General features: G+C 35.1%; 1 protein-coding gene across 1 annotated transcript in view; it reads right to left on the reverse strand.

The window, feature by feature from the left end:
* Window positions 1-27,985, reverse strand: part of LOC141541851 (uncharacterized) — an 80,354-nt gene that overhangs the window by 20,051 nt on the left and 32,318 nt on the right. Inside the window, exon 2 of the mRNA XM_074266403.1 lies at window positions 13,778-14,180. The gene's annotated coding sequence lies outside the window, so the exon portion shown is untranslated. The remainder of the gene's footprint in view (window positions 1-13,777; window positions 14,181-27,985) is intronic.

Here is a 27,985-nt window from a genome sequence, read left to right on the forward strand (position 1 = left end):
ACAGAAAAGTCTGAAGAAGGGGCTAGTTGGAATAAATGGAGGAAAATGAGTTTGAATTCTGGCAGGTTGAATTTGAGGTAAGGGAAGAACTCTGAAATCCAAAAGAGTTAGAAATGCAGGATTAAAGCTCATGGGAGGGGTCACAATGAGAGATATAGATTAAAGAGTCATTTACATAGAAGTGATTTAGTTCAATTGAATAAAGATTTATTAAGTGCCTACTACGTGCCAGACAGTGTTCTAGGAGACTGGTGATAAGTGACAGATAAAAAGTCTAATTATTTTTAAAAATTGCTAGTAAATGAGATTCCTTTCTGAGTTTTAGGCATCACTGCTCCTAGTAATCATGCTTTTAGGTCGTTTCAATAGGAATTATGATGAAAAATATTTATGTCCTTGAATCAGAGATGTCCTAAGAATCTGTTTTCCAGGAAAAAAGATAATAATTTAGGCATAAAAATAAAAAAGACAATTTTTAAAGAAATGATTCCTTCATCTCAATGACATTCTTTTTAGGAAGTTGGATTCTTTTTGAAGTTGATAGAATTGAAAGGGACACAATTAAGACAAAAGGAATTGATTAATTAGCTGAATGATCTAAATTCTAAATCCCCTATTAACATGTCTTTTTACTACTTTTAAAATATTGATTCTAGACTCTAAATTAGATAAATTAAATCCTAGCAGTAAAAAATACCCCACAAATTATAGTATATATTGTATTATAAGCTTTTCCTCTGGAAATGAAAAGTGAACCAATGTAAAAATGATCTTGGGCTTTAGAAATGCTAATTTCATGGTTGGCTGATAGCTGTGTGAATAGGTGACTTGGTATGAAGGGAAGAAAGGATGGAGAGAAAAGCTGCTCAGAGAAACGGGAATAGAAAGGAAGATGATTTGTTTGAAATTGAAGGCATTGCACTAGGCTACAAGAGAAAAAAAACTACTTGAATTGGCTAGGTAAGTCAGTTAAGAAAAGGCTTAAAACTTAAAGAATAGCTATGGAGAACAGTGTTGTTTGTTTTCCTTAAAGAAGATGAATTTGTGTCTTTTGTTTTTTATGCTATATTCCCTTCCTACTGCCCCCAACTTCAACCAGGCTCTCATCAACTTTTGGAGATGTTTACTAAAAATGCTTGTTAACTAAGAGAACTGAGAAGAGAAACAGCCATACTGATTACCTGCTCCAAGCTATCATCCCACATTTGGAAATGTTAAGGAATCAGGGAGGATGAAGGTGATTGCACATTTTGGATAGACAATTTACAGAGTCTGTCCTTCGGTATATGTATTTGGAACAGTAAAGATGAATAGCTAGTTTGGCCTAGAGTTAAATAAGAGGGAGTGACCTAGATTGCTTTCAGAAAATTGAAAAGCTCATCTAATAACATATGGAAGTATTTAAAACACATGTTATTGGTATTATTACATGACACACAGGGACATGGAATACGAATGTTGCCAAAGAATTAGAAATACATATCCCAAGGAAGAAAATGAAAAGATAGCATATTGGGTATGAACAGGTCACAACATATAACCAGAAGGAAGAAATGGGAGAAATGGGTGGAAATTGTAAAAAAGAAATTTCAGATTCTGTATAAATAAAAACTTTCTAACAATTAAAGTGATATGAAAATGAAATGTGTAGCATTGGATTTTTTTCTACTATAGGTCTTTAGGCAAAGCCTAAATGATAATTTTTCAGATGTATTGTAGTAGGAATTCTTTTCTCTTATGAGCTGAAGTAGATGGTTACTGAAGCTTCTTCTGACTGAGATTACCTGATTTGGTATATGAAATGCAATGAAATGGGAGGATTGTCTCTATGTAGATAGCTTAAGCCTTCCCCCTCCCCATGCTTTGGTAAAACTTTTTTTTTTAAATGCCAGAACAAAAAATATTTGGAGTTAATGCAGATGAATTACTATAGAGTAGGGGTATAGGTCAGACATAAAGGAAAAAGCATCAAATCCTTAAGGTTTTATTATTTGTAGGGGAAGCAATTGCTTGGAGGTAGAGAATAATTTCACCATGGTCTTCATCTTTTCTCCCAAATCTCCTAAACAGAGGAGAATTCTGTGAACTTTGCAGAATCATTCATATTTTTGTATTTCCCATTTTCCCACTGCTATTTTAACAGCATCCCAATAATATTCCAAGAATAGTTTCTAAATTAGTACCCAAGGAAAGACTAGACACAAATTCAAGACTCTACAAATAGCCCAGAAGGAAAAAACATACTACAATATATCTACGTTGAACATCTTAAGACTTCAGTGAAAGGACTTCAAGGAGCTAAGTCAGTCCTTTTGCCACATAACTTTCCCCTAACTTTACCTCAAATTTTATGTATATATAGGATAGTATTTCATAGGCTTTTGGGGGGAATTGTTTTGTACTAACTGTACCAACAATATCTCTATAGTAAAATTTGGTCAGCATTAATAGTAACCAAAAATCATGGGGAAGACACACCCTCTGGGGCTCAGAGGTATAGTATTAGAAAGATACTCTACAAGTCCTCAGGGTTAATCCCTAAACCCTGACAGGATATAGTAACAATATTCTAGGGAAACAAGATGGCAATTGGAATGGGAGTTTAAATAGCTCCAAAGCATGTGCTACACAATGCAGAGACTTCATTTTGGAGATGCTTTAGCCTATTGCATTGCACCAAAAATTCCTCATAAAATTTATTTATTTATTTTTTACTTTCCTGCTTATAGATAGATAGATAGATATATATATATATATATAGATAGATAGATAGTTTTCTCATCGACAGCTTAAATGAACTAAAATTCTACTATTTCCTTCATGAATACCTTATTTTTGTCCACTTATCTAAACAGAAGAATAATGCTACTTGAGAAATGCTGTGTATTTCCTACTTTCACAGAAAGTTCTTTTTTATTATTTAACATATCTTAGAGAAAATTAAAAGGGAGAAAACACACCAAGAAAGAAAGATCGTGTTTATGTTATATTCAATTCAAGTCCAGCAATTTTTGTCAGACAGTTAAGTAAATCATTAGGAGAGTGACATAAATAATGCAGTAGACCCAAACCACCATTTTTTATTCACTTTGTATAGAGGAATTGTTAAGAAACCGCATAATAAAGTAGAAAAAGCCATAGGTTTAGTAGTCACAGACCCTCAGTTGGAATTTCTCTCCTTCACTTACAACCCTGGGTGATAGTCCTGTTTTCTCATCTATTAAATGAGAGATAGATTCTTTAAGGGCACTTCCAGTTCTAGGTTTATGATTCTATCTTCAATAATCTTAAGGTCCCATCCAGTTCTTAATTTTCTAAGATTCCTCTTAGCTTAAAATCTTTAAACTTGTGATCTGATATTATTTTTGAGAAAGAGATAGTGGCCAATTATCTTTGTGCAACTGAAGACTTTGTACAATTAAAAATCTTTACAATGCAAATTGTGATTTAATTTTAACTTCAATCATTGAAGAGAGTTTGTGAATATTATAGTAACATGTACAATATTTCATTCCATACCTACCTTTCTATCCACCCAAGACTTCTTATTCACTCTTTGTCATTCCCTTTTCATTCTATTTTATTGTCTTTTTATCTCTATCATCAGCCTTGCTCTTTCCCCAATAACAGCTTCTATTCATCTCCATCCCAATATGCCCTGGGTCCTGTCTTCTCAAAATAGCTGACACACTTCAGCTGAAGGGCTACAGCAGTCACAATATCCATCTGTCCTTTTCCCATCTTTAGGTTGTCAGTGTTGGGAACACAGATAGATCTGGCTCGTGCAACTACCTTGCTAGACTCATACCAATAACATAGATAACGGAAGGTCTCTAACCTATCTTTTTGAGTTCTCATTTCCTTTGTCTGTGTAGTCAGGAAATAAGTAATACTCTGTCCATAAATGCCTTGAAACAAGATAGTAATAATTATGAAAGAAGTAAAAGTGAAAAAAAACAACAGAATACAAAGCAGTTTTATAGATATATATACACATGATTATATAATATGTGTATATGCTACATATGTTATTAAAATACATACTATACTATATAAAATACACACATACTATATGTATTATTTAAAATATTTTTAATACCACTTGACTGACTTGTATTATTAGAGGTAAGGGTTAGGGGTGTGGAGTTAACATTATAAGCAGTGACAGCTGGGACCTGAGGGTGGAAAGAGCACCTTCCCTCCCCATATATGCTCATGGCCAAAAATAAAATATAACAAACTATGGGAGAGAGCAGCTGGGTCAGCAGTTGGGGGTGGGGAGAGAGACAGTCTCTGAAAAGGCAGCAGTGAAAAGACCATGTGTGTACAAAAAGGGCTATGTGCTGATGGCTGTCTAAGATTCAAAAATAAGATTCTCGGTTTTCTACAAATATGTGTATAAATATAGAGTGAAAGTTTAGTTCCTTCTTTTCTCCCCTTCTGTTTCTTTATCATGGTGCTGCCATAGATGCTTTCCATAGATGATGAGCTTAATTTTCCCCATATTGGAAAGGGCTCAGGAGTATTCCATTTGATTCAAGAAAGAATGCTTTTCATCAAGTGGTGAAGACAAAAGAAATTTCACCTAGGAGTCAGGCAATCAGGAGGACTAGTCTCAACTCTCCCACTTAACTGATGTGTGTAGACTAAGTAAAGTCATTTAACTGCAGTGACCCCCAGTTTTATCATCTATAGAAAATAGAAGCTAATCATAGAACTTAAAATTTTGGAAAGGACCCTGCAGATCATCTATTTCAACCATAAATGAATAAGCAGAGACATAATGGGAAGTTTTACATTTGGGGAAAGAGGTGGGAATGAAAGGTACTCTCACTTGGCTTGGGATGAAATGGAAACAGAAATAAGGAGGGACAAGAATTCCAATGCACCAGCAAAAGGTGGTAGGGGGAGATTTCTTGTGGGTGATTGAGAACTTAGAATCTTCTCCTTGTAATTCAACAAACTTTTATTAAGCTTCTTCTCTGTCTAAAATACTCTGCTTAGCTCTAGAGATACAAAGATAAAAAACAAAATAAACAAAAACATTCACTGCCCACAAAGAGTTTCTTTCTACTGGGCAGGAAAGGCCAGAACTTAATAACTAGGGGCTTCAATAAAGGTCTGCCTTAGGAGATGGCACCAGAATTGAGCCTTGAAGGAAGCTATTTAGGGATTCTTCAAGTTCTGCCCTCTGGGGACAAAAGAACAAATTTGATTCCACTTTCATGTGACAGTTTTTCAAATATCTAAAGGAAATAGTTTTAAGAGGAAAAAAAAGACTTAGAGAGTTTTAGAAAGTTAAACACTATATTTCTCAAATAGGTTAAAAACATTAAATACATACATTACATCAATAAACATCTATAAAGCACCTACTATGTGTCAGGCACTGGGAATAGATGGGCAAAAATGAAATCTTTGTCTTCAGGGGCAAAGGCTTACAAATTGTAAGGGACTACAGATATATAAGGTTGATACAAAACAGATAAAAATAAAGTAATTTAAGGTAGGGGAAGACCCTAATATCTGGGGAGGGGGTGTAATCAGGACAGTTTTATGTAGAACTTGGCCAAGAGCAGAGGTAAGAAGGGAATGCAGTCTACTCATCAAAGAAAGCCAGTAAAAGAGAATGAATATGAGAATGGTAGTTTAAAAGTTTGGCTGGATTGTAGAGCATGTAAAGGGAATCGATGTGGAATGAGACTAAGCTAAATTGTGGCTAAGCTATTAAAGCTTTGTGTGTCAGAGAAGTTTATATTTGATCCTAGAGATAACAGGAATCTTGAGTACATCTACATCTTGAGGAGAGGAGTCACATGGCTTGACCTTTAGTTTAGGGAAATCAATTTGATGGCTGTGTGAAGGATGAATTAGAGAGACCTGACACAAAGAAACTAAACATGAGGTTACTATTGTATTAGGATCCTGTTTTGAGAGTTAGAGAGAAGGGAATAACAAGAGATACTGGGGAATTAGAAGTGTTAAGATTTGGTAAATGATTTGATATGTGAAAAATGGAGTTATGAGGATGACATTGAGGTTATTTTATATCTGGGTGACTGGATGGATTGTAGTGCCCTGGACAAGAAAAAGGAGAAGATGTAGAGTCCAAGATCATGAATTCATTTTCGTTATTTCTATGGGACATCTAAATCCAAATATCCACTAGGTGACTGATGTGTCAAAGAACGCTAATGTAATCTGAGTCACCACATCCAGGATAAGGGATATAGTAGATCATCCTTCCATGTTTTTCTCTTTCAGAACACAATTAGTTCAGTGTCCAGTACCCTATTTTCAGAAATACACTGATAGACTATAGCGTATGCAGATTATAGCCACCAGGGTGGTGACTATGTGAGGATCAGTTAGAGAACCTGGCTATCTTTAGCCTGGAGAAGACTTAGCAGGGGACATACCAGTGATCTCCAAGAATTTGAAGACCTGCCACTTGGAATAGAAATAAAACTATCCCAGAAGGGAAAACTAAAAATACTAGGTATAACTTGTAGACAGCAGGATCAGGCTTATGCAAGGAAACACTTGCTAATAGTTACAACTCTACCAAAGACACTTGGATTGCAGTGGGTTCCCTGTTATTTTGGGTCTTTTAAGGCAAAATCCAAATGATCACTTGTTGGATCATTCTGTTTTAGGTATGAGTTGGTCAAAATGGACAAATTGTTTCCTACTCTGAAATTCAGTAAATAAGTTTTTGGGAAATCTTTTTTTCTTTTTCTGGCTGATCAACACTTGCATTTCCTTTAACTGATGGCTTGATATAGAGGCTATTCAGCATTCTAGATATTTTCTGTCTTATCAATGTTAATATAGTCTGACTAGGGCCAAGCAGAGCAGGCAACTCTCTTTTGTTTGGACATGAGCATGCACGAGATTTCTTGATACCTTTCATATCATATTGTTGATTCTTAGCAGGCCATTTAAAATTCCCAGATCATGAAAAATGCTATAGCCATCTAGAAAAAGAACTATGGAGTCTGAGTGAAGATCAAAGCATAAAAGTTTTACTTTTCCTCCCTTTCTCATGGTTTTTCCCTTTTATTTTTACTCTTCTTTTACAACATGACTAATGTGGAAATATATTTATTATGATTGTACATGCATAAGCTATATCAGATGCTTGGTCTCTTATGGACAGAGGAAGGAAAGGAATGAGGGAAAAATTTGGAACTCAAAATTTCATAAAAGTTAATATAGAAACTATCTTTACACGTAATTGGAAAAAATAATATTAAGTGGCAAAAGAAAATTCCTGGATCCTGATACTGAACTATTTCTCCTCTCATTAAAAAAAATCTTTGGATTGGACATGTTATTACATTGATGTAAGGATTTTTGAGTGAGGGACACTGAGAATTTAAAAAATTTGTACAGAATCACATACCCAGTAGGTATCAAAGGCAGGATTTGACCCAAGACTCCTTCACTTTGAAGTTGGTTCTCTATCCATTAGACCATACTGCTTATCTGTTTTTCAAAAAGTCAATTCTATGGGAAATCCAAATCAAAGACTTTACATTTGTCCTGTTAAATTTTATCATATTGCTTCTGACCCAACATTCTAAAATGTGCTGCCTACTTGAGGATATTGTGCAGATCAAATGATAAAATTTATGTAAAAATCATCTTGAAAATTTAAACACCATATAAATGTTATCATGATTGTTATTCTTATTAAGCCGACAACTCAGCGTCTGCATTTGTCACTGGTACTAGGAAAAATTTAGCCTTCAGGGGAAGAATATTAGAAGATAGAAAGAAGCATTATTTCTGCAGCTTGACAAAGGGTGGAGAGGGCTTATTTAAAATTCTGCTTTATTCTTGCTTATTTTTATGCAGGAATGTAATAAAAACCAAGCAATGAAGCCAACCTTAAAGTACCTTTGTATTTTCCTACTTTAGTAAAGTTTTCACATAATCTCTCATTTTCATCTTGTTGACAGCTCTGTGAGGTAGCTATTTAAGACATTAATATCCCCATTTTATAGATAAAACCTAGAGAGACTAACAGGTATTTAGCTATTTAGTGAGCTAGGTGTTGAACAGAGATCTCATAACCAAAGGTTCAATGCTCTTTTCACCAAAGGATATTTGGAAACAGTCTAATTATGATGTTCATGATGGAGCATCATAACAGAACAGATAATAGACTTCATTTTTGTAATGTAAACAAAAAGATACTGAAACAGACATTTTAAAAATATCAATACATCACATTTATATATTTATTTAAAGGCTTGCAAAATGCTTTATATACATTAACTCATTTGATTCCTTCAACAACTCTGGGCTATATTTTGGGCTTAGATATTTGCATTTTATTAAGTTGCTGAATGCTGAATTTTATAATTTATTTTATTTTTAATTTTAAGTTCTGAAATATCTTCCTCTTTCCCTTTCCACCCTCCACTTGAAAAGGCCACCACTTGACAAGATTTATAAATATGTGTAAAGTCATACTATGTATACTTCTATCAGATCTTTCTCTGGAGGTTGATAGCAACTTCCTTCAAAGGTCTTTTGTTGTTGATTTAAATATTAATTTGGTTGTTCACTATTCTTTGGACAATATTGCTATTATTGTATGTAACATTTTCTTGGTACTACTCATTTTGTTTTTCATTATTTTCTAAAAGTCTTTCCAGGTTTTTTCTAAACTCAACCAGCTCATCATTTCTTCCAGAATAATAGTATTTCATCACAAGCATATAGCACAACTTGTTTAAACATTCCCCAATTGATATTCTCTCAATTTCTAGTTCTTTGCCACCACAAAGAGAGTTGCTGTAAACATTTTGGAGCACAAAGGATCATTTTCTTTCTCTTGATTACTTTGGGAAACAGACCTAATATGGTATTGTAGTATTGACCCAGCAGGTCAAGAATAGACACAATTGTGTTACTTTGGGGGCATAATTCCAGATTGCTCTCCAAAATGGTCGAGTTGTTTCAAAGTTCCACTTACTGTATTAATGTCCTAACTTTTTCATATCCCCCCCATTGTCTGTCATTTCCCCCTTTTATCATTTTAGCCAATCTGTAAGGCGTGATATCTCTAAGTTATTTTAATTTGCATTTCTCTAATTAATAATGATTTAAAGAAGTTTTTCATATGATTTCAAAAACTTTTGATTTCTTTATCAGAAAACTGCCTGTTCATATTTGTTTATCAATTGGGGGATGACTCATATTCTTATAAATTTGACAAAGTACTCTTTATATTTGAGATATAGGAACTTTATGAAGTTGTGTATGATACTTTCCCCCTCAATTTTCTGCTTTACTTCTAATCTTGGTTGCATGTTTTGTTTGTAATTTTTTAAAAAAAATATTTGTTTTTTTTTAATTTTTTGTTTTTATTAATTTATTTTAATTTATTATAATCAAAGTTACCCATTTTATATGTCATAATGCTATTCTATTTATTCATAAATTAATCTCTTATCCATCAATCTGACAAGTAATGTGTTTCATGTTCTAATTTTTTATATGTCCTTTTATATCTAGGTCATTTAGTCATTTTGACTTACTCTTGGTAAATTATGTAAGATATTGGTCTATAGCCAATTTCTGCCAAATTGCTTTCCAATTTTTAAACAATTTTGACCAAATAATATATTCTTATCCCTAAAACTTAAATCTTTGTCAAATACAAAGTTATTATAAACATCTACTCCTATATCTTATATTTACTCTGTTCCACTATTTACCTTTCTTTTTCTTAGACAGTACCAGATAGTTTTAATAATTATCAGTTTTATAAGATCTGGTACTATTACATCTCCTTCCCTTACATTATTTTTCATTGATTTCTTTGATATTTTTGTCCTTTTGTTCTTTCAAATGATTTTATTATTTTTTTTCTGGCACTGAATAACTTAATTACTTTATTCAGTCATTTTTATTATGTTGACTCTGCCCATCCTTGAACAAATAATATTTCTCCAATTATTTAAATCTGACTTTATTTGTATAAAAAGAATTTTATAATTATGTCAATGTAGTTCCTGGATTTATCTTGGTAGATATATTCCCAGGTGTTTTTATTATAGTCTACAATTATTTTAAATTAAATTTTAGATGACTATTTTACTATCTCTTCTTGCAGGTTTTGTTGGTGATATTTAGAAATGCTGTTGATCTATGAAACTTTATTTGAATCTTATAATGTTAAGGTTCGAAAACAATTAAGATATCATCTAACCTTTAAAGATGATGAAACTGAGATTCATGAAAGAGAAAAATAACTTGACCAAGGTCACATAGCTAGTCAAGACTGATGTTGGACAGTTTTTTGCTATTACTATAATCATGTTATCATTATCACTTCATTCTTCTCATATTGTTTGATACAGATCAGCTAGAAAGCCCTAAAGTAAATTGACATTATTCCTTTATACTTAATGAACTAAAGACTGAACAGGTAAAAACAATTTTTCTGGCAATTGAACAAAAAAATTACTCACTGAAAGTACCCTTGTAGCAGATGAGTTGATTGAGATGATATGTACCTCAACTTAATTTTGATCTCTTCTATTAAGTCTTCATATTTCTAAGTATTTTATTCAATGTAAATTTGACAGAATGAGTATTTGGTATGGCAATATCTATTCAAATGCTTTTCTTTACTTTTATAGATCAATATGATATCTAAATGATTATGGGGAATAGGTTAGCCTATGATAAATGCTTGGTTCCAGTATAGTTTATTACTTAAATTCTCCAGCATGTTTAGAGGTTTGTATTTGTAATATAGGAGCTGTCATCTGTTAATCCATGAAAGACAATAACCAATCTCCTGATTTCTAATTCTAGCCACCGGGTCATGTCTTGCTAAGTCAGGAGGTCTTAAGTTTTTCAGCATGCAGGAATATGTTACACAGTTCTGACCTCTTCCTTGCACTGATTGCTAAATTTGGGTTTCTTAAGGAAAATTTTTATATTTCCTAGTAGCAATTATCTGCTTCTGAATTATCCTTACAAATTCTTCTTGTTTCCAGAAACAAGTCTGTATGACATAGATTTGTTCAATACTTTTCTGTTAGCTGAGCTCATGTGAGTCTTGCCCATCAGGGAACTTTTGATTCCATTCATACATCTTGCCTGTTTCATAAACTTCATTAGGAAATAAACAACTTTTGGTTATATTCAACAAATCACATGGCTTTTTAAAGCTGATATCAGTCAATTGCTTTATGAAGGTGATACCTTATTTTTCTAAAAGTATTTTTGTAGGTTTGTAAAAACTTACTTATCATGTTTTTCAATACTCTTCCTCTTTTTTGAAAAGGAAGTGTTCATTTTTCTATTATTATCTTTAGAATGACAGACTCTGTATATCATTAATATTTCATTAATATTGCATGAATTTCTATTAGTTTGCTGTCAAAATCTGTTGTCTATTTTGTAGTTTGAGATAGGTTATTATGTAGGTGTTAATCATTTAAATTATGTTCTTCCCATTCAACTTTGATTTCAGGATGCTTGTAAATTTTTAAAAACATATTCTATAATCATTTCCCTCATATCTTTGTGCTCTATATCTCTTGTTTATAAAAGACCTGTGTGTTTGTAGGTATCATATTCAGTGGTTAGTTTAGTATGACATCTGCATTCCAAGCTCAGAGCTTTCAGTCTCTGTACATTCTTTTCTGTGCACTTATCTATTTCACAACTTTTATATCATTAGAGAAGAATTCTGCAAGATGAAGGAGCTGTTTAATATTGGGTTTTTAGAGCTATTTGCTTGATGCCATCCAATTACATCAAGTGATTAATAAGCTGTTTTGGTCAATTCTTTTTAATTTGGTAGTCAAAATTAGATTTATTTAGTAGAATTGATAATGAATTGAAAGCTAAGGAGAATCATGATGGGTTTAAATTGTCTTCTGGAAAAGTACATTGCTTTTTGATATTATTTTGTGATGGTGTGTTAAAAATAGAGAATGGCTATCAAATATGATAAAGTTCTCATCAGACTTAGTATTATTTTATACATTTACAATACATGAATAAGCCATAAATGTGAAACTAAAATGTTACAGACCTTTCAGGGAGCTTACTCAGTCATTACTAATTCAATTAAAAAGTTGTTTTTTCCTTGGGCTTTTTCTCTTCAAATGATGGAGACAGCCTAAAATCCTGAAATCAAGAGCCTTTGGAATGATAATGCTTCCATCCCAGTATCAAATGATTCTCCTTTCTTTATTTGTCTGTCTGTTTGTCTCTCCCTCCCTTTCTATTTATCTGTCTCTTTCTCTGTCTCTTCCTCTCTCCCTGCCTCCATCTCTCTCTGTGTATGTGTGTCTTTCTGTCTTTCTCTATATATACACACTATATACACACATACACAATACATGTGTATATATGTATATACACAGAACATTTATTAATCACTTACTATGTGCCAGGCACTATGTTAACCACTGATGATGTGCCTTTTGGCAGAGAAAGAATTAACAACTGGAAATATCAGGAGAGACCTCTTAAAGAATGTGGCATCTGAGTTTAAAGATGTTTAGAGCTGCCAAGAGGCAAAATTAAGGAGCAAAAGCCTTCCAGAAATTGTAGATAGCCTGTATAAAGGTAAGGAGATGACATACATGAATAGCAAGCCTTTGGGCTGGAGAGTAGAGTAATAATATAATGTAAAAGACTACCTGAAAGGACAGGCTGTTGTAATGGAAGGAAAATATTTAGGACTGATGTGAATGGATATGTGAATGGGCAGAGATGGCAAGAAATAGAGTTTTCACCTAAGTTGGCTAAGACTTGGTTTTTCAGCATCCAAGTGAAGCTGTAGGGAAATAGAATATCATACCCTTTCCAGTAGTAGCAATAGTAATGTAGATTTATTCTTCCCCCAAGGGAGCATATGTGTATATAGAATGGTGGGGTTTTAGCACATGGTAGCACCACAATACTAAAGTGCTGTTGGTACTGCTAGGGCCCTGGGATCCTGGTGGGATGCTTGGAAGGACATTAATGCAATCTCTAAGATCACAGTATCTTTTTGGATAGTCATGTCCCATTACTGTTTTAAATTTGTAGCCTGTTTATACCCTCAGATTTCTAAAAGGAGAGCAGATTTGCTTTGTCTTCCCCTTCCTATAATTGTACCATTGATTTTTTGAACCTATGCTTATAACTTTACATCTATTATTACTCAATAAGCTGTTTAAGCTCTAATAGCCTCAATTTCCTTTTTTGTAAATGAAGATAATAATAACATAACCCATGAGATTGTTGTGAGGCTCAAGTGAGATATTTTGTTAACTTCATATAAATGTCAGGAATTGTTATTAGTAAGGAACTATGTGATATTATTCCACAATTCACCTTAGTTTATTAATGGTATCCTTTATATAATATCCTCTTGTGTTTTTAACAATAACATAGGTGGGGTCTTGAAATCGGGAAGAACTGGGTTCAAATATTGCCCCTGACACCTATTAGCTGTGTATTCCTGGGCAAGTTACTGATCTTACCAGAATTCCAGGCAACTCTTTCAGACTATGAGTGACAGAGAAGGTGCAAGGCTAGAAGGTATTTATTTACCTGATAGTTTTCTATATCCATAAACTTGCAGGTCCAGTTCCTGTCCCTACTCCAATTTTTCCCCTGAATGTTGATTCTGCACAGAGTGGAACCAAATACTACATTAACAGGTGAAGATGAAGAAAGGGGCATCGAATATCCAAATAAACTTCCTTGATACAGAGGGCTGTTAAACTTTGGAAGAGGTTACAAGACTTACCAAAGCTTTTAGCCCCAGGGAACCTTAAGAGTACAATCATCAGTCATTTGTCATGAATGGTCTATGTTGTCATCTCCAACATGCATTCAACAAATGTCTTGCTTGGAGGCAGGAGAGCTAGGTAGATACCCCACATGAGGCCACTTCCAGCTCTTTGATTCTCTGGGCTCTGACTGTACTGTATTTGAAAGGCGTTCACTGTTAAGTGGATCTTTAGAGATGAAAAATCAGAGTGTACATCCAGTCCTTTTGAATGTAGTTGCTTTGTCCTCCTTTGCAAGGAAGGCTGCAGGGGAGTTGAATCACAGTGTTAGTGCCAAGGGGACGTTTGTTTAATTCCACGACAAAGCAGGAAGTCTGTACCCCAATCACGTATCTTGGGATGTCTATGAGAGGCTTCAGGCTGCATAACAGAGTTAAATGAGAAACAGTCAAAATGTTAAGAAAGTGGGGAAGGTAAATCGTGATAATAAAAAAGCAAAACAAGTTTTTTTTTAACTTATAATGAAATCAATTGTCTCATAATTAGTTTAGTAGTATTGCTCTCACCTGGATTGCACTGCTCTTTCAATATTGTACTTTTTTTTTTTTAATTTATGTTGTCACCCAGAGGTTCTCATCAAGTAATATTGTGGTATCATTCTGACTTCCAATTTTCCAAAACACATTAGGTTCTTTTGACCTTACAGATCAGACATTTTCTACCCCTTCAGAAACACCAAATGCAAATTTTATAAATTGTGACTAGCTCTCAAGGTCAAAGAAATGATATTTAGACATGAAAAAACAACAGTAATAATGGCACAAAAACACATCCCTAATGGATGGTGACTCAGGAGATTAGAGATTTGTTCAAAGCTCTGCTACTGACTAGTTCTGTGACCTTCATCAAGTCACTTAAATTGTCCAAGTCCTAATTGCCTCATCTGTAAAAAAAAAGTTGAGAGCAGTGATGGATCATATTGATGAGGAAATAGTACAAAGGGTTATAGAGAGAGTGGGTGGTCAGTCAGTGGTGATAGAAAGTTCAGACTAGTTTTGCAAAAGTGGCTCTGGAGAGGAAGAAAGAGATGAGATAGAAACTACAAGGGTAAGAATGATCAGGAGAAAAGTTTCCTGAACATGACTGAACATGAGAGAGATGAGAAAGAATTAGAGAATAAGGAAAGTTGGAAGATGCATAAGACAGAGAGGGTGCTTATAAGAGAAGGATCCTAAGGGACATGGAAGGGAGCTGATCAACCAATTTAGACTTTAAAAACATGCATAAAAGTTGGAAACAAAGAAAGGCAACAGAAGATGAATACAAAATTAAGGACAGTGTCAAAAAAGCTGAAGGACCACTAAGACAAAAAGCTGATTTTTTTAGTTATCTTGGGGAAGAAAAAAAGGATCAGGGAAGAGATAGGATGACTACTTGGGATAGATTGAGTGCAGTAATAAGGAGTAGAAAAAAGAGCCCGTTAACTCTTAAATTTGTCCCCATTTATTCTGCTAAGAAAATAACTTTGGATGGACAAATAATAATGATTAGGGGTTTAATAACAAAAATATAAAAGAATGACATGTTAAATTGTACAAATACTAAGAAAATGGGGAGGTAAAGTTTGTTAATAAAAAAAGTCAAAGTTAAGTAAAAGAACAACGTTAAATAAAAGTTGTACTTGCTGAGTTAAGCCACCAAGTTCAGATAAAGTGTTTCTGAGAGCTCTGAAAGGCCTGGCAGCTATGATTGTTGAGTCAGTGACAGTGAACCATACAGAATGACATGCATTGCAGGAGGGAGATTTTTATTCAGGTATGGATTAAAGAAGATGATGTCTGAGGTCCCTTTTAGTGAAGAAATTCTGGGACAGGATCACTGGCACAATATGAGCCATTAGCCTTTGAAAGTAGAAAAGCTTTGTCTTCTAACATAGGAGGGGAAAAAGGTAAAATGGGTGCAGATATTAAGAACTTTTGCAGTATGGAGGGGAAAGTTGAAACAACTCATTAAAGTAAAGGTTTAGATTGTTTGCTGTGAGTGTTGGGTGTGAGTACAAGAAAGGACAAAGTTTAAAATAGCCATTGCATGGAATGAGATTTGGAATCAACTAGAGCTAAATAGAAGGATTGCCTAGCAGCAGTGAGTTAATGTTATGCACCATAAGTTTATAGTGGGTAAAAGCAGTATGACTTGCATCAGGAGTATTCAATGATGTGGGAACGAATGGGGAAATTGGATGGTGGGGGTTCGCTGGGGATAAGGAGTGAGAATTAGCAAGTCCCAATGGCCTGGATATTTGGGGTGTGTGTGCATGAGAGTAGCAAGGGATTCTAGGTTGGTGATGAAGTAGTAGTATGATATGTCAAAACTGAATAAGGAGGAGAGTGAAGTTAAAGTGGAAGAGACACTCAGGGGATGAGGCAGGGGAGCAACAGGCTTATTGTTAGCAAAGCAGGGGAAGACTGGAAGGCCAGGTGGATGCAGTCTGAGAACAGAATTCTAGAGTTTGGGATCTTGGTCATGGTTCTATGTGGCCATGTCCAATGGGGGATAAAGTACTGTGAAAACAGTTGACAGAACTGAGGGACTGTAAGGTCAAAGGATGTAAAATCTTCTCTGTGTCAAATACTGAAGTGATTGAGAATGAGGGTAATGGATAAAGAAAAAAGGAAGGCTATTAGCTCTATAAAAGAGTGAGCTATAGGTTGGCAAAGAATAGTACAACAACCAGTAGAATGACAAGCAGTTATTAAATAAGGTGATGAGGAGAGAAATTAGGAAGCCTGATCAGACTGAATGGGTTTGAATGTCAAAAGATGAAAAGTGACTAAGTTGTGGGAGCAGGAAATTGACCTGGAAGCAGTCAGGAAAGGGTGAAGAGTAACTGTCTTCTTTCTTGATGCTACAAGATGAGCATCAGGAAAAGATGAAACAGCCCAAACTGGAGAGGTAGTTGAGGACTATGAGGATGCTTGAATGAAGGTTCAATTTCAAATAAAATGAGTCTCAAAGATCTGGTCCCAAAAGGTATGGAAAGGTTTGTCCAGAATAGAATGAGAATCTCAAGTCATATTAGGTAGTTACATGGTTTTGTGGACTCTGAGTAGAGGGGAAAGAGATGGAATGGGGTGAAAGAAGCAGCTCTGACCTGGAGAGGATTGAGAAATTGTGAGGAAGTGGAAGTAATAAATTATATGCACCTAGGCTGATAAAATTGGATGAAAGGGAAAAGGAAAAGACAGACCATTAGAACTGCCCCTTCTTCTTCCTTCCCCTTCTTCCTTCCCTTCTCTCTTCTTCTTCCTCAATTCCTGTTCTTCAATCCTTTTATTCCTTGAAAGACTGAGCTACCTTATCCTTTGATTTTCTTTCAATTTTCCCAATTTGTCTTCCCCAAATTTAGTCTCCAGGCTTGTTCACGAGTTCAATGCCCTCAAATTGTCTTGGTGATTTTCTTCTCCTCATTCATCTTAAATGTTTCCTTCTCTGGCCATTTTGTCATGTAATTTTCTCCTTCAGAAGTTCACCTCCTTTTCCCTGGCCCCAGGGGATAGAATTAGGAGCAGTGGGTAGAAATTGCAAAGAGGCACATTTAGGCCTGAAGTCAGGAAAAACTAGTCTGGTGAGTTGAGCTGTCCAAAAGTGGAATAAATTGCCTTGGGACAGGGATGCTGAAAGTCTTCAGGCCAAACTATTTGTCATCCCCCTGACAAATTGTAGTTGGGACTCTTTTCAGGGATGATTCAGACTGGGTGCCAACTGTGGTTTCCTAGGATTTTTTCCATTTACACATGAGCAAATTCCAGAGAAAAATAAAGTAAGACTACAGGAGAGGAACTTTGACATCATCTTCTTTGGATCTATATGGGCTCTGGCTTGTCCTAAGCTGATAGGCTGTTGCCTAGTTTCAAAGAAGAATTAGTTGCATTGGGAGAGGGAGAAAGAAAACAGGAAGAATGAACAATGAATTCTCTCAGGATATGTCCCAAACTTTAGTCAATGCTATGTCCAATAATAGTGTTATTGTATGCTTAAAAGAGAGATTGCCATTGATGGAGCAAGGCTGCTGGTATGGAGGTAGATAAAAGTAGAGAGAGTGACTTGACCTGGTAGTGAAATCAGCATGGTGTAAGGATACTCATGCATTGAGAGTCTAGGTTAAGGATTCACCAATCCTGGGGGGCGAAGCCAAGATGATAGAGAAGATACATGCGAATTTGTAAGCTCCCTTCTTCCCTCAATACCAACTAGTTAAACCAGCCTCAAAAATAACACTGGACTGCTAAAAACCACAAGGATTAGAAGCACAACTTACCAGCTGAAGAGAAACTGGAATTTCAACAGAAAAGGTCGGTTCCGAGGGGAAGAAAAAAAAAAGATCAGCACAGACAGTGTTGGATTGGGGCTAGCACACTGTGCCAAAGGGGCTGGGGAGAACTCTGGGATCAGAGAAGCCACTGAGATAGAAGAATCTGGCATAGGCTGATAGCTCTACTCTGCTTTTAAAATAGCAGATCAGAAGAGAAATCAAAGCCACATTAAAGCAATTGCCAGATAATATAATCACCCCAAACCAGGAAGCAACCTAACAGATCTCAGCACAACTGTGAAGCTGCCTGCAGCTGTCCTGGGCTTTTCCTTGGGGCAGTTAAGAACCTGAATAGAGGGGGACACAGGTTGGGGCAGCTTCTAATCCACATAGTGCGGGGCTCAGCCTGAGGCAGTGGAATTCTCCCTGCAGCAAAACTCCAGCGGCAGTGGAACTCCTATAATAGTGAAACCTTCAAAGCAGGAACTGTGCTCTCCGGGCAGAAACTTCCGGTTTGAGCGCAGGGGCTTTTCGTGTCAGCTGCCAATATCCACGGTCCCACGGGAGGCTTTGGCTACGGTTTGTGACACTTTTACTGTTCAGCCTCTAGTCTCAGGGCAGTCACTAGGCCACACAGTCCTTCACTGGGCACTCCTTGCAACACAGCCGTGCTAAATATCTCTAAGTCACTTCCGGGGGGCAGGGGAACTCTCTCTTCCAGAGCTCTCTCTTAGTCCAGGCACAGGAGCCAACCTATCCCCATCTGGGAGGAAGCTGATAAATAAATTTCCTACCCAAAGGGCAGACCCCACACAGATTTTTAACAATGAGCAAGAAGCTGAAGAGAATGATTGACACCTTCTATACAGAGAAAGAGCAGGTATCCAACCCCTACGAGGCTAACAGCAGAGAGTCTCCAGATAGCACCCTAAAGGGGAATGATACCTGCCCACCATCACATAACTCTCTCCTAGAAGAAACTATTAAAAAGTTAAGAGAGTTTGAAGAAAAATGGGGAAAGAGAAGCTATGATAGAGAATAACAACGTCCTGAAATTTGAGTTGGAAAAAATAAAGAATTCACAGGAGGTGCAGGGAAACAAAATTTGTGAATTAGAAAAGGTTAAAAAATCACAGGAAAGCAGGATTTGTGAATTTGAAAAAGAAAATAACTCACTAAAACAATTAGTGAAATGGAAAAAAATTCAACAGGGCAAAATAATTCATTTAAAAACTCAATTGGAACACCATATACCAAGATAAGATCAAAATGGGTCCATGATTTAGGCATAAAGAGGGAGATAATAAATAGATTAGAGGAACAGAGGATAATCTACCTCTCAGACTTGTGGAGGAGGAAGGAATTTATGACCAGAGGAGAACTAGAGATCATTATTGATCACAAAATAGAAGATTTTGATTACATCAAACTAAAAAGTTTCTGTACAAATAATACTAATGCAAACAAGATTAGAAGGGAAGTAACAAATTGGGAAAATATTTTTAAAAACAAAGGTTCTGACAAAGGTCTCATTTCCAAAATATATAGAGAACTGACCCAAATTTATAAGAAACCGAACCATTCTCCAATTGATAAATGGTCAAAGGATATGAACAGACAATTCTCAGAGGAAGAAATTGAAACTATATCCACTCACATGAAAGAGTGTTCCAAATCACTACTGATCAGAGAAATGCAAATTAAGACCACTCTGAGATACCACTACACACCTGTCAGATTGGCTAAGATGACAGGAACAAATAATGACAAATGTTGGAGGGGATGTGGGAAAACTGGGACACTAATACATTGCTGGTGGAGTTGTGAAAGAATCCAGCCATTCTGGAGAGCAATCTGGAATTATGCCCAAAAAGTTATCAAACTGTGCATACCCTTTGACCCAGCAGCGCTACTACTGGGATTATATCCCAAAGAAATACTAAAGAGCGGAAAGAGACATATATGTGCCAAAATGTTTGTGGCAGCTCTTTTTGTTGTAGCTAGAAACTGGAGGATGAATGGATGTCCATCAGTTGGAGAATGGTTGGGTAAATTGTGGTATATGAAGGTTATGGAATATTATTGCTCGGTAAGAAATGACCAGCAGGAGGAATATAGAGAGGCCTGGAGAGACTTAAATCAACTGATGCTGAGTGAAATGAGCAGAACCAGAAGATCACTGTACACTTCAACAACAATACTGTATGGGGATGTATTCTGATGGAAGTGGAAATCTTCAACATAAAGAAGATCCAACTCACTTCCAGTTGATCAATGATGGACAGAGGTAGCTGCACCCAGAGAAGAAACACTGGGAGGGGAATGAAAATTGTTAGCACTAATATCTGTCTGCCCAGGTTGCATGTACCTTCGGATTCTAATGTTTATTGTGCAACAAGAAAGTGATATTCGCACACATGTATTGTACCTAGACTATATTGTAACACATGTAAAATGTATGGTATTGCCTGTCGTCGGGGGGAGGGAATAGAGGGAGGGGGGGTAAATTGGAAAAATGAATACAAGGGATAATATTATAAAATATATATATATATATATATATATATATATATATATATATATATATATATAATAAAAAAAAAAGAAAAAGGCAAAAAAAAAAAAAAACTCAATTGGGCATATACAAAAAGAACTAAAAAGTGTGAATGAAGAAAATAACTCATTAAAAATCAGGACTGAACAAAAAGAACTGAATGATTCATTGAGAAACCAAGAATCAGTCAAACAAAACAAAAAAAGTGAAAAGCTGGAGAATAACATCAAATACTTAATGGGAAAACCTTTAGACCTGGAAAATAGATCTAGGAGAGATAATCTGAGGATTATTGGACTTCCCAAAAATTATGATGACAAAAGAGCCTAGATTCTATTTTACAGGAAATCATCAAAGAGAACTGTCCAGAGATAATAGAAACAGAAGGGAAAATAGGCATTGAAAGAATTCATCAAACACTTTCTGAAAAAGACCCTAAAAAAAAGTACTCCACGGAACATTGTGGCTAAGCTGCAGAACTACCAAACTAAGGAAAAAAATACTGCAAGCAGCTAGGAAAAAATAATTCAAATATCAAGGTGCCACAATAAGGGTCACACAAGATCTGGCTGCTTCCACATTAAAGGACCAAAGGGCCTGGAACCTGATATTCCGAAAGGCAAAAGAACAAGGATTGCAACCAAGAATAAACTACCTAGCTAAGTGTAGCATTTTCTTCCATGGAAGAATATGGTCATTTAATGAAACAGAGGAATTCCATTTGTTTCTAAGAAAAAAACCAGACTTAAAAATTTTGATCCACATCCACAAGACTGAAGAGAAGCAGAAAAAGGTAAAAAGAACTCTTGAGAACTGTATCTCTGATGTGGATATACAGAAAGTCCACATGGATAATTTGATTTTACTGATATAATACAAAAAAAAAGGGAAGTAGTAAAGGGAAGGGGATAGTATCAGAAAAAGGGGAAGGAGAGATAAAAAGAGGGAAACTACATCCCAGGAAGAGGCATAGAAAATCTACTACATCTGAGGGAATTTAGAGAGGGGGAGAAACATTGTGTGAATCTTACTCTCATCAGAGTAGACTCAAAGAGTAAATAATTGACATATTTGTTTTTCAGAGAATCCTCTCTCACTTCATTAAAAGGGGGAGAGGAAAAGGGAAAAGGAAAAGGGGAATAAGGGAAGGGTACAAGAAAGGGGAAGGGACTTAAAAGGAGGGGGGAGGGATACTAAAAAGGGAGGGCTTCGTATCACAAGTGGGGTCTATAAATTAAATACTGGTGAAGGAGTTCAGGGGGGTCAAAGGGAAAAAAAGCATAATCAGGAGATAATATGATGGCAGGAAATACAGAATTAGTAATTTTAACTGTAAATGTGAATGGGATGAACTCTTCCATTAAATGGAGGCGGATAGCAGACTGGATCAAAAGTCAGAACCCTACAATATGTTGTTTACAGGAAACACACTTAAAGCAGGGAGATACATACAGAGTAAAGGTAAAAACTTGGAGCAGAATCTATTATGCTTCAGGTAAAGCCAAAAAAGCAGGCGTTGCCATTCTTATCTCAGATCAAGCAAAAGCAGAAATTGATCTAATTAAAAGAGATAAGGAAGGAAACTATATCCTGCTAAAAGGTAGCATAGACAATGAAGCCATATCAATACTAAACATCTATGCACCAAGTGGTATAGCATCTAACTTCCTAAAGGGAAAGTTGAGAGAGTTGGAAGAAGAAATAGACAGCAAAACTATAATAGTAGGAGATCTCAATCTTGCACTCTCAGAATTAGATAAATCAAACCACAAAACAAATAAGAAAGAAATTAAAGAGGTAAATAGAACATTAGAAAAACTAGGTATGATAGACCTTTGGAAAAAACTGAATGGTGATAGAAAGGAGCATACTTTCTTCTCAGCAGTTCATAGAACCTATACAAAAATTGACCATAAAGATCTCAAAATTAAATGCAGGAAGGCAGAAATAGTAAATGCCTTCTTCTCAGATCACAGTGCAATAAAAACTACATTCAATAAGAAGTTAGGGGTAAATAGACCAAAAATAATTGGAAACTGAATAATCTCATCTTAAAGAATGACTGGTGAAACAGCAAATTATAGAAACAATTAATAATTTCACCCAAGATAATGACAATGATGAGACATCATACCAAAATTTATGGGATGCAGCTAAAATGACAATAAGGGGAAATATTATATCTTCAGAGGCTTATTTGAATAAAATAGAGAAAGAGAAGATTAATGAATTGGGCCTGCAATTTTAAAAGCTAGAAAAACTTGAAATACTAAAATTAAAAGGAGAATTCAATAATATTGAAAGTAAAAAAATATTGAATTAATAAATAAAACCAAGAGTTGGTTTTATGAAAAAGCCAATAAAATAGATAAACCTTTGGTAACTCTGATCAGAAAAAGGAAAGAGGAAAATCAAAAGGGGGATCTTTCCACCAATGAAGAGGAAATTAGAGAAATAATAAGGAGTTACTTTGCCCAACTTTATGCCAATAAATTTGATAACTTAAGTGAAATGAATGATTACCTCCAAAAATATAGGCTTCCTAGATTAACAGAGGAGGAGGTAAACAGCTTAAATAGTCCCATTTCAGAAAAAGAAATAGAACAAGCTATTATTCAACTCCCCAGGAAAAAATCCCCAGGACCAGATGGATTTACATATGAATTCTACCAAACATTTAAAGAACAATTAGCCCCAATGTTATATAAACTATTTGAAAAAATAGGGGATGAAGGAGTCCTACCAAACTCCTTTTATGGCACAGACATGGTACTGATATCTAAACCAGGTAGATTGAAAACTGAGAAGAAAACTATAGACCAATTTCCTTAATGAATATTAATGCTAAAATCTTAAATAAGATATTAGCAAAAAGACTTCAGAAAATCATCCCTAGGATAATACACTATGATCAAGTAGGATTTATACCAGGAATGCAGGGATGGTTTAATATTAGGAAAACTATTAGCATAATTGACCATATTAATAATCAAATTAATAAAAAACATATGATCATCTCAATAGATGCAGAACAAGCATTTGATAAAATCCAACATCCATTCCTACTAAAAACACTTGAGAGTATAGGAATAAATGGACTATTCCTTCAGGAGCATATATTTAAGACCACCAGTAAGCATAATATGTAATGGAGATAAACTGGAACCTTTCCCAGTAAGATCAGGAGTGAAACAAGGTTGTCCACTATTACCATTATTCTTCAATATTGTATTAGAAATGCTAGCCTCGGCAATAAGAGTCGAGAAAGAGATTAAAGGAATAAGAGTAGGTAATTAGGAAATCAAACTGTCACTCTTTGCAGATGATATGATGGTATACTTAGAGAACCCCAGAGATTCTAATAAAAAGTTATTAGAAATAATTAACAACTTTAGCAAAGTTGCTGGATACAAAATAAATCCACATAAATCCTCAGCATTTTTATACATCACCAACAAAATGCAACAGCAAGAGATACAAAGAGAAATTCCATTCAAAACAAATGTCGAGAGTATAAAATATTTGGGAATCCATCTACCAAAGAAGAGTCAGGAATTATATGAGCAAAATTACAAAACACTTGCCACAAAAATAAAGTCAGATTTAAATAATTGGAAAGACATTCAGTGCTCTTGGATAGGCCGAGCAAATATAATAAAGATGACAATATTCCCCAACTAATCTATTTATTTAGTGCTATACCAATCAGACTCCCAACAAACTATTTTAATGACCTAGAAAAATAACAACAAAATTCATATAGAAGAATAAAAGGTTGAGAATTTCAAGGGAATTAATGAAAAAAAAGTCAGATGAAGGTGGTCTAGGTATACCTGATGTAAAGCTATATTATAAAGTAACAATCACCAAAACCATTGGGTATTGGCTAAGAAATAGACCAGTCGATCAGTGGAACAGATTAGGTACAAAGGACAAAAAAGGGTACAACTATAGCAACCTAGTGTTTGACAAACCCAAAGATACCAACATTTGGGATAAAAATTCATTATTTGAAAAAAAATTGTTGGGAAAACTGGAAATTAGTATGGCAGAAATTAGATATGGATCCACACTTAACACCATATACCAAGATAAGATCAAAATGGGTCCATGATTTAGGCATAAAGAATGAGATCATAAATAGATTAAAGGAACAGAGGATAGTCTACCTCTCAGACCTGTGGAGGAAGGAATTTATGACTAGAGATAATTATTGATCACAAAATCAAATATTTTGATTATATCAAACTTAAAAGCTTCTGTACAAACAAAACTAATACAAACAAGATTAGAAGGGAAGTAACAAATTGGGAAAATCTTTTTATAGTTAAAGGTTCTGATAAAGGTCTCATTTCCAAAATATATAGAGAACTGACCCTAATTTATAAGAAATCAAATCATTCTCCAATTGAAAAATGGTCAAAGGATATGAACAGACAATTCTCAGATGATGAAATTGAAACTATATCCACTCATATGAAAGAGTATTCCAAATCATTACTGATCAGAGAAATGCAAATTAAAGCAACTCTGAGATACCACTACATACCTGTCAGATTGGCCAAGATGATAGGAACAAATAATGATGAATGTAAGAGGGGGTGTGGGAAAACTGGGACACTAATGCATTATTGGTGGAGTTGTGAAAGAATCCAACCATTCTGGAGAGCAATTTAGAACTATGCCCAAAAAGTTATCAAACTGTGCATACCCTTTGACCCAGCATTGCTGTTATTGGGATTATATCCCAAAGAAATACTAAAGAGCGGAAAGGGACCTGTATGTGCCAAAATGTTTGTGGCAGCTCTTTTTGTTGTAGCTAGAAACTGGAAGTTGAATGGATGTCCATCAATTGGAGAATGGTTGGGTAAATCATGGTATATGAATGCTATGGAATATTATTGCTCTGTAACAAATGACCAGCAGGATGAATACAGAGAGGTTTGGAGAGACTCACATGAACTGATGCTGAGTGAAATGAGCAGAACCAGAAGATCACTATACACTTCAACAACAATACTGTATGAGGATATATTCTGATGGAAATGGATATCTTCAACATAAAGAAGATCCAACTCACTTCCAGTTGATCAATGATGGACAGAAACAACTACACCCAGAGAAGGAACACTGGGAATTGAATGTAAACTGTTAGCACTACTGTCTTTCTACCCAGGTTACTTATACCTTTGGAATCCAATTCTTAACGTGCAACAAGAAAATTGGATTTACACACATATATTGTATCTAGGTTATACTGTAACACATATAATATGTATGGGATTGCCTGTCATCTTAGGGGAGGGATTAGAGGGAAGGAGGGGAAAATTTGGAAAAATGAATACAAGGGAAATTGTTATTAAAAAAATTACTCATGCATATGTACTGTCAAAAACATTTTTATAATTATAAAATTAATTTTAAAAATAGAAGAAAAAAAGGATTCACCAATCCTGAAAGCAGGTCTTAGGTTGGAGGTATTTCCAAGGTAGAAAGGCTGCTAGTGAGGAGAAGGTCAAGTATTAATTCCCCTCTTCTATGAAAAGAAAGGTTTTATGATCTCTAAGATCTTTGCTAAATCTCTGATCCTGGATTTTTTTAAATTAAATTTTATTTTGATCTTAGCTTTTTGATAGTAAAAAAAATCATTGTTCGTTACCCAAATTCTGTCTCTGACACTTCCTGGTAATTTAACCTCCCAGGAGAGGTTACTTTATTAGTAAAGTGGAGGAGCTAGATGAGATGACCATGAAGATCTCACTAAACTCTATAGATTGAAGTCATTATGGCTGGGAACCAATGATATGATTCTATGGAACAGGAAACTGGGATTAAAAATTTAGAGCTGGAAAAGACCTTTACCATTATCTAATCCAACCTTCTCATTTTAAAGATGAGAGAACAGAGAAAAATAGGGGTTAATTCACATAACTAGGATTTGAACCCAGGTCCTCTTGCCCTAAATACAGGAGTTTTCCTTCTATACTACACTGCCTCTTTAATTGTAACAATCAATTTTTGCTTTGGAGAACTTAAAGGTTTTTTTTTCTTGATTGAATGAATTTCACTATAGAGATAACATCATCAAAAAAATTATTTCCGGTTTCTACTTCACAAAAATGGGGCCAACTGTCCCAACTTGAGCTGACTTTTTTATGGGTGTTTCTTATTCTTCTATTAACCATCAAAAAGTGAAATCTCTTTTTTCTCCTCCTCGTCCTTTTTTTCACTCTTCTTTTACCACCCTTGTTTGACCCTTGAAAGATACTACTTATTTAAAGGTTATAGTCTGTGGATTGTGCCATTTTCAGGCTCACTTACATGCAGTTCAGCCGGATGGCCTGCTGCCGACGCTGCTGCCATTTCAGACAAAACTCAGGCCAGTTTTCCAAAGAGCAAAGCAGATGAGAGACACAATTCTCCAGACTGCTCTGGACAATGAACCCTCATTTATTTAGCCTCACTCAAGAACAAGAGATTTCCCACAAGTGAGTTTTCAAAAAAGCTAAATTCTTTTAAGATGCAGAAATTAGTTTTAATTTCTAATATAGCATACTTCCCAGGCTTCTCAAAACAAATATATATTATGCTTATTTAACAGTACTGTGCTTTTTGAGGTCCAGTATCTATTTTTATGGTTTTCTATCATTGCTTTTTCAGTCTGATTGTCAGGTTTTTCTTAGAACACAGAGACAGGGCAGGTCATCAGATGCCTCAGTGAGCTAGATGCTGGTGTGCTGATGGCTGGTGGGATGAATTGTAAAGTGAAGCATGGTCTTATGTTGGGATTAGATACAGTATGTTAAAGGGAATTTTCATTAACCCATCTGTAATGACTCCTCAGCCTTGGCCATATTTGGGCAAAGTCCCAAATATGTGAGATGAGTTTAGGAGTCGAAAAGTAGGGATGATTTCTGGAAGTCTAGGTCTGAAAAATCACAATTTTGATAGGGGGGAGTGAGAAGCATATTGATAAAAAAGATGCCCATACTTAGTATTCTTAAGTGTCCTGTAGCTAACCAAATGGGGTTTATGGTCTGAAATAGTTAAAATATAAAAAGTTTTAGGCAAGTTTGAAATTTATTTTTTAGAAAAGTTATTATTATTTACAGAATAGAAAAAAGAGACAAAACAGAACAAAACAAAAACATTGTCATGCCCAGCAGAACTTCAGGGAGGATTCAAAATATATAACAATACATTTCCAGTTGAAGAAAGGATATATAATGGTAGAAGAAATTATATTCATGAGTGCCCATCATTTCTTTGCTTCCTTGTAGGTTGTTCTTTTGTTCTCTGCTGTGTATTTTTAAAACTTTTTTCTTTTTCCTTCCTTTTAGCCCCCTCCAATTCCCCCAA

This window comes from Sminthopsis crassicaudata, chromosome 4 (assembly GCF_048593235.1).
Source record: "Sminthopsis crassicaudata isolate SCR6 chromosome 4, ASM4859323v1, whole genome shotgun sequence".
NCBI lineage: Eukaryota > Metazoa > Chordata > Mammalia > Dasyuromorphia > Dasyuridae > Sminthopsis > Sminthopsis crassicaudata.